Source organism: Rhinolophus sinicus, chromosome 7 (assembly GCF_057876585.1).
Source record: "Rhinolophus sinicus isolate RSI-liver-muscle chromosome 7, RSI-T2T, whole genome shotgun sequence".
In the NCBI taxonomy this organism is placed as follows: Eukaryota; Metazoa; Chordata; class Mammalia; order Chiroptera; family Rhinolophidae; genus Rhinolophus; species Rhinolophus sinicus.
In genome coordinates, this window is record NC_142507.1 from 19,571,503 (window position 1) to 19,580,757 (window position 9,255).

Here is a 9,255-nt window from a genome sequence, read left to right on the forward strand (position 1 = left end):
CCGTACATTAGGTTCCATAAGTGTTTAAGAATATATCTCAAATAAGGCAGGTGAACCTATAATTGGTTCTACTGCGATTAGTTAATTGATTTTATTTCCCCCCTCTTTGTTCTGTTCACCTTAAAATGACGCAGTTTTCAAAGCTTATAAATAATAGGTTTACACGTAAAGGTAGTCAAACTCATAACTATACCTATTAGGACAAAATATCAGTAGAAGTAAAGTGTGCATTTGTGTGAATATTAGAAAGCTTAGAAATGGCAAGCATTTTTGTCACTGAAGAGCTGTAGAGTTTGCAAAGTCAACATAAGCAAGTAGGTTATATACAGAGGCTGCTCAACTCTGGACCAAATAGCCAAGATCAAGGCCATTTACTGATAAGAGCAGACCTTGAACAGTATTTATCAAGGTCTTTTTCTTTTTTCTTTTTTAAAAGGACTACAGATATTTGGAAACATTGAAACTAAACTGGACTTGTGCTTAGGCCTTGATCCTTTGTGTGTTCTACTGCTTATGTTTATGCTGAGGTAGTATTCTAGTTTTAGGTCTATAAACTAGATAAGTGGCATTAAAAAAAACAAACTGCTATATTATAACCACACTTTCACTAAAAACCCCAAACTATTACATAATGGATTGGGAAAATGCTATTTACAACTTTTAAGGAAGGCAAATCCTATTGAATGAACTCCCCAACTTTTTCTTTTCTTTTTCTTTTTTTTTTTCCCCCAACTTTTTCTACTGAGGACCTCAACTAGTTTGGCTAAGGGCCGAAGTTTATGGTTAGAGGCAGAAAAGGCACAATTGGCTGTACTTAATAGAAAGAATTTGGAGTTCTAGGAAGCACTAACCTCCAAACAGGGAGCGTGGAGTTGGTGCCATGACATAAAGCTGGTGGTGCAGCATGGAACAAGGTGGCCAAAGGAAACTCTAGAGATGGATGATAGAGGGACTTTTGAAAATAGAAATGTTGAGTGTTCTAGTAAAGTTGTTTGTATTGCTGAAATATTTCTTTCTCCTTCCCTGCAATCTCCTTTTATTAAAATTGGCTGCCAGAAGAAAAAAAATCTTGTGTGCCAAGTTTTGTTTTTGCTGAGCTTTGCTTTTTTGGGAGGGTAAGATAGGTGAGGAAGCCACACAAAGTATCTACGTTTGATGTATGTGTCAGTGTAGTATAGAATAAAAGCCACATATGAGGGACAGTGGGTGACTTTCCATAAATAGAACTAATTAAATAGAAGTAAGGAGCTTGGGGCAGGGATGCTCATGAAGACAAAATAAATGTGGAGGAATGTTGGAAAGGCTTTTGGTTTCCATAGGACATGGGATGGAAGTCAGAACCAATCTCATCTAGAAATTAGAAGAGAAACCATAGCTACTACTAGTAGAGGTATTCTCTCTATCTTTCTGTCTTATTCTCTCTCTTCCCTTTCTCTTCTTCTCTTTAGGAGGGGGATAGTTAACAAATACATAAATATCTTTACATAACTTTAAATTTTTCTCACTGTTGGGAGATTTTACAGGCGTACCTCATTTTATTGCACTTCGCTTTATTGTGCTTCAGAGATGTTGCATTTTTTACAAATCGAAGGCACGACTTCACCAGCAAAAAGATTATGGCTTACTTTATTGCGGTGGTCTGGAATCGAAACTGCAGTATCTCAGAGGTGTGTGTGTATTAGCTTCTATTTAACTTTATAAATGAAGACGGAGCCCTGAGTGACTTCTCCAGGCCACTCAGGAACAAGTGGCAGAGCTAGGGATTAAACTGGGATCTGACTCTGGAGTGAAGTTTATTTCACCAGGCTACACGGAAGTGACATGGACCCCCTTGAAATCGCTGAAAAGATTACTTGCTTACACTGGGGGCAGAGAGACCTTTTGTGACTTATCATCTAAAAAGCTCAGTTTGCTATATATTAGTAACTCTAACTGTATATTGATTTATATATTCTGATTCCTAAAGAAATAAGTAGGAAATTTAAAAGTAATGAATGACTTTTGCTGTATCATCATTTTGTCTTTCAACATTAGTACCTCATTAGAGTCAGTTTTCTTGGGTGAATGTGTTCCAGGAAATACAATATTTCTGTTCCTTCTACAGAAATTGCAGAAATTTGAAAATAAGTACGATAAAAATATTGGAAAGAATTCATTATGTGGAAATCAGGGACAAATGGGAGAGAATGACAAGTAGGCTGCAATCAAATAAGAGTTTGAATAAATTACTGGAAAAGTAACAAAGCCAGTTATATGTAAATTAATATAGATGAGATCAGATGTTAATCACACTCACAAGCAACTGAAAAATTTGAAGATTAAAGATTTTGGTGCGGATTTTGGATATAGTTAAGAAAGAAGAGGTTAAAGAAGGTCTCATCATGGCTGTTTCTGACAATTGAGGGTGACAGAAGTCAGAGACCAAATTGAGGAGAGAATTGAAGAGTGGATAGCTGAGGCGATTTGGGGGTTTACACAAAGCACTTCAGAGGCAAACTTTAACTCAGACTCCACTAAGGAGCAAGATAAAGGAAATATGAAGACATCAGAAGCATAGGATCATTCAAGGAGAAAAACTATTTCCCCTGTATCTCTTTAATAAGAAAGGAGAGGGAGAGAAGGAGGGGCAGAATGAATTAATTAATGAGAATAAAGCAGGGAGGATTATTTTAGGAAATAAACAGCTGAAGGAGATTATGAAGAGTAAGAAAAAACATATTGTCCTAAATGAAGAGTCAGAAAATGGCAGAGTGGCAGGAGTTGTTGAATCGTGATGACATCGTACACTGTCTCATTGCTCCTCTTCCATTATATTGTTCTGATTTTCCCCTTGTGATAAGAGTAAATTTTTTTTTTTTTTTATGTACTTGGGCAAACCACATACAAAATTCATTTCCCCATCAATCAGTCAATCATCTAATAATTGTAAAACCAACTGATAATCCTTGTTTGTGCCAGTTATTTCATTAGGGACTACAAAATGGTGATTATATTTCTATCAACATCTGTATTTATTAACTGGCATTTTTTTTTTTTTTTTTTTTTGTAAAGTACAGCTTTTACTTATTAACTAGGGCTACTGGTTACGCAGAAATATAGGTCTTATTGGAAAAACAGAATAAATGCACTTTCTCTACTTTCCAGTTTTCAAAGTAAGGAGTTGGTTTAATGGCTACTTCAAATGATGACAAAGAGGTTTTAGTGACTCCTTTGAGAATCAAGCACTTACAGATTTTCAGACCTAATTTCAGTTAATTATCATCTTGATGCTGAAACGGTGACAAATTAGGCCAGTGGAACCACTTCAACCTGACTTTTGTGTCTTTTTGCCATGACCCCATTGATCTTTGAAAACACCCTTTAAGTCACAAGATAACTTGGGCTCATCTTGTATTGATTTCTCCCTATCAAACCTGGAATCAGCCATTTATTCAAGGAGCCCTGGCTACTTTTAGTGAGTGACTATAAAAGACCAAAATTTGCACTAGAAGTGGTAAGCAGGTTTGGTTTTTGTTTTCTAACTAAATTATAATTCTATGGTGAATCTTTTCTAAATCAACTTTGTTCTTATCATGAATTTTTTCACATCATAAAATATTCTACTAAACACTTAAAAAATAATTGAAGTGTTATATGAAGTCACCATAATTTTTGTTCAATAGAGCTGTGAAGTTAGACTCTAACAAAATTTTTTTTTAAAGCTATTGCATATTAGTCCTAAGAAAATTGTATTGGCCTGCAAAGTTTTCATTGATTAACCTATTAATTAATGCCATACTTTAACCAGCTATTCCATAGATAGTACTAGCTTGAAAATACTTTTAGTAAGAATTCTCACTAAGCATAATAAGTAAGACAGAAAAAGCAGAGAACCATATGATTTCACTGATATGTGGTATATAAACCAAAAATAGCAAAAGAACAAGACAAATAAATGAGAAACAAAAACTCATAGACACAGACAATAATTTAGTGGTTACCAGAGGGTAAGGGGGTGGGGGGTGGGAGATGAGAGTAAGGGGGATCAAATATATGGTGATGGAAGGAGAACTGACTCTGGGTGGTGAACACACAATGGGATTTATAGATGACGTAATACAGAATTGTACACCTGAAATCTATGTAATTTCACTAACAATTGTCACCCCAATAAATTAAAAAAAAAAAAAAAAAAGAATTCTCAAATCCTCTGACCAGTAGATAGATCCAGAAAACCAACCCAAAAGGAATAGAAAAAACCACACAAGTTACAATTTTCTTTGGATTTACTTATTGGTTTAAACTGAGTTGTACTATTTGCCCATCTTTAACTCCATGATGACATTTTTAGGTATGTTATTATGGTCAGTGCTTAATTTTGTGAAAAAGAATCAGAATTCAGAACTGAAGGACCATGTTCTAATCTCCTCATTCTGGGGATGAGAAAATTGGCACTTGCAGAATTGATGAATTTAGGGCATCCAACTCTATACATTGTCTCAACTTTCATTTTACAATTGTGTCATTCATGTCTCTATTAGTGGACCTGGTGATTGCAAAGTTTCATGCACAATTTTGGAAGAGGGAACAGTCAAGATCAAAATAGAATTCACTAGGGTGAGAAGTGGTGACTGCAAAGATAGAAAAGAAGCAAGAATTGAAATCTGAGTAATTAGAATTTAGCCTAAAAAAAACAAAAAGGTAAAAAGAATTAAGGAGTACATTTTGTGACAGTGCATTAAAATGGAGAATGCATTAAAATGGAGAATGCATAAAATGGGAGTTGAGACAATTAGTGGTGCATTTTAAATACTTTTTAGGGAATATGGTCATCAGTAGACAATACACCAAAGAAATACATATATGAGTAATGTTTCATGGGCAATATCACAATGAAAAGAACCCCAAGGCCTAGTACATTGACACCACAAATATTTTTACAATCTAACATTATTACATTTTTGAAAATACTAATTATATTTAGCCAAGTATTCCTTATCTTCAGGAGGTCAGAAAAAGCAGTGTTAAATGATATTGATATCGGGGTAATTCTTTACTCTTATTTTAACAAGTAACTTTTATCCTCTCCCTTCATTTTATTAAACCAGCTAAGGGAAAGGTAATGAAGTAAATTCTGTCCCAGGGCCCACGCACCCTCTGGTGGAGATGATAAGCAACCAAATTCCCACTCACTGGTGTCCTAATGTTAACTTGTCAAAGGTAACTATGGGATTTTGTTTTACTATCAACAGCTTCTTGATCTTTGAAAAGATTAACAGGGCCTGTGGCCTTAGGTATTTATTGCCAGATGATGACATGAAACAAATGTTCACTATTACCTATGTGACTCCCCCTCCACACATACATGTTGGTGGGTGAAAAGGCAGTTTTCCTCATCTTACATTCTGGGCTGTTTTATAAAATTGGAGTAATTTTGTAAAACAAATTAAATTACAATCAACAATAGGATTTTTGATATTGTTAATTGCTGCCAAGCAGTGATACCGGCTGTAGTAATCTCTGCTTTTCTTATATTGAAGATAATCTCCTCCCACTCCAGCGTTTTAATATGTAAGATTTTTAAAGGTTGCATTAAGAACTTTTCAGATTTCTAGGTTTATTAACTTTCTGACTTACAGTTAAATAAGAATACCAGATTCTTGCACTAGATTAATGTAAATAAGAATTTGATACTCATGGCTAGTTTTTTTAAAGACACATTTTTTATATAAATAGTGCTAGACCTTTTCAAATACTCTGCTTTTTCTGCTACATCATTCTTAATGTAATAAAATTGCTATGAAGACAGCAAACATTGAGGAAAAACGTAATAAAACACTGAATGACATTTAGAATATGTAAGTTATATAGAACCAAAATTACCAAATCATCATAAATTAACATTTCACTTGAGGAAGTTTTTGGTGTTGAAGCTAAGAGTTAGTTACCATACTTGCTGGTATTTTAGAATATTACTTAATTTGTTGAAATTACTTAAAATGCTGAGTACTCGCCATATTTGTTGAATATCCTTTAGAAAATGACTTAACCTCTTATAAATAATCTGAGAGTCCAGATATCTCTGTGTGTACACTGTAGATGAATAATAAGAAATGAGGAGATGGTTCTTAGCCAGTACTGCAGGATGGAAATGGAAACAAACCAAGAGGAAGGAGACATTGCCTTCCTCTCTACTCACAATGTGATTCTGCCTGAGTCATTTAACTTTTCCCCATGAGGATAATGGGGGTAACATTTATTCTCTCAGGGTTCTCATGAAAGCCTTGCCCCACCTCATCGCCCACACTTGGCTCTTCTCCCTACACATTTTAGAAGGGAGAACTTACTGTTCCAAAGAAAGTTGCCACTAAGTCAGAAAGTTCAGGAAGTAATATTTAGAAGTACACAGGGAACAAAGAGAAATGACAACCTGAGAAGAGAAAGGCAGGAGAAGAATCGAAGTGAAAGTTTCTGTATTGGTAGATTTATTACGTGTTGGTTAGAAAACAAGCCAAACCACCACTCCCCCTAACCCCCACAAACATAGAGTGTGAAGATTTTTAGATATTTTGGCACATATCCTATGAGTAAAAGTAAGCATTGACCATTGTTTACAACAGGAAGAATAATGAGATAACCAAATGGGTTTTTATACACTTAAATGTAATTATTTAAGTAAAATCTTAATCTTGATTGGAGAACCATTCATAAAAGTGGACTTAGGGAACATATTTGCAGTTATGAAAAGAAAAATTTAAGTTATAAAATTAAAAAACCTCTAGAAAAGCAAACGCCTTTTATAATTTTATTTTCACTAATAGATTTAAGGTTGAGTCTCTTATGTTTAAAAATAATTTAGACAAGTCAAGAAGAGTATGTAAATCATTCAGTGGTTCTCTTCTTCAGAGATTAGATCAAATGAATATATGCCACACACTCACTGAGGCATAACATGACTTGGAATTAAATCTAGCTTCTTTGCTTTTTCATTATATCTAAAACAAAAGGAGTACAATGACTGTGGATATAATTCTACATTAAAAGTCATTTCTTATGTCAAGGACTGCACAGAGAACCCCTGAGCATTTACAATTATAAGTTTTAGTGCCATTTTAAGTGTCAAATATACTTAAGATTTATACTTACAATGTATTTTTTTAAAAAGCACTGCAAATTAAGTAAATTGAGTATTTTAATATACATAAAAGGCTGCTACTAAGGAATATCAAAATTAGGAGAATTTTATATTTTCTGAATTTCTGAAAAATTATTTCGAGAGCATTGAAGCTCATAAATGTTTGCAGATACCTTGTCTGTTTAAAGGTTATTTGGAAATCGGTAACTCCAGGTCATTTCTGTCTTCTTCGCTTGCGTGGAAGATTGGGTAATGAAGTTAATTTAGAGAACAAGAAAAAAAATCTAATGACTAGTGAGAATTTTCTTTGTAAGTTCAGCCAAACTGAGATTGTAGCCAAAGTCAACAGTCCCTCAAACTAGTTTGATTTCAAAGTCATGAGTGATATGTGATTAGAGCTTCTAGTATCATCTTTCTGTAGCTTTTCAGTTTACAAGTGTTTACATATATTTTAGCACACTCCCAATTTATTGTAATTTAATTTCATTAAATCAACTTCCACTTTTTTGGGGATTATCAGTATTCAAGTAACAAATAAATGATGATGAGGTATGACACTCTAAAACAAAACATCAATGGCTAAAATTTTTAAATTATGTGCAATTAATAAATTAATAGCTATTAAAAGATTAACAGTATTTTAACTCTGATATAAAGATAAAATCTATAAGACAATTCTTATTATAAGCAATCAGATTACATGACAAGTGACCAGCATAGTTTTCTGAGTAATCAAATAGAACTTAACAGGTTGAGAGGTTTCCACCGTGTCTTCATAGAACAGTGGTCTTCCTTATCTGTAAACTTCTAGAATCTCAGCACCTACCTACTATTGGGATTCAGACAATCTCAGGTATGTCACATACTGTTAGCTTCTCAGGAGGGCATTCCTTAGCCCTCTTCACCCATATCCTACCATGGGGAACTGCCAGAACATTCACTTACAAGGACAGGTGCTATCACTTCTGGAAATGAACCAAGGCTGCCACTTCTAGAATACTTTTCTTCCTCTTCCTTTCAAAACCAATCAAAATGTACAAATGTTTTCTATCGCCATTATTAACTCTGTTGGCACTATTCTGAATCTCCCATTTTTATAACATGAATGCATACATCCTTGCAGCGTTCAGAGGGTCCCAGTCACTGATTTATTACTTATGACCATTTACTGAGTAACTCCTACATTTAAGATACTGTCGTTCCAGGCTCTAAGGATAGAGCAGTGGGTAAGAAAAATCCCTGCTCTCACAAACTCACTTTCTGAGAATCTGGGGCGATAAAGTTAATTTGCATATTGGGAATGGGCCGGCCCATGTCACAAATCTAAACCTGTTAGCCTGAACTTACGGGACCACCTGTCAAGGAAACCAAACCTACACCTGTCACAATCTCCAACTCAGCTTCAGCTAGCTCACCTTGCCCCTGGAAACAGGAGCTGCTGGTCTTACAGGAAATGCCCACTCTCCCAGCCAATCATGCCGTGTCTGGGTTGCCTCTTCTGACCTCTACAAAACTCTCTCTTGCCCCAAATCCCTTGGGAACAGTGCTTCACTGCTTGCGAGGCACTATATCCCCCAATCCATGGATTGTCTTCCATTGGATAAAGGACATCAAACGAGTTACTGAATTGTTTTGTCATTTGACAGGGGAAACAGGAAAGATTGTCTCCATGTTAGGAGATGGAGATAAAAGTCAAATAAATTAACAAGAAAATATCAGGTAGAGCTAATGCTATAGAAACAGGGTAAGGTGACTGAGACCAGGCTTCTCTGAAGAAATCACATTTAAGCTGAGGTCGGAATAACAAGGTAACAGTGACACTGACCATAAACAACATGCTGCCTGCCAAATATAGGATTCTCCTCTTAGTAAGCCTTCAATAAATGTTAAACCCAAGTAAGCTCTAAGATATATACTCCTCATTGCAAATGAAGCACACATAGCAAAGAATATTAAAGAGTATAAAGTCAGATTATTTGAGTTGCCACAGAACACCTATGTACACACTATTTCAAACAGTAACATCTATTTACATTATAAACATTTATAATAGGTTCACAAGGCGGTAAAAAATGACCTATCTGATGTCATCATGTAGTTTATACTATGCATATATAAAACATTAATTTGCATATAGTTTT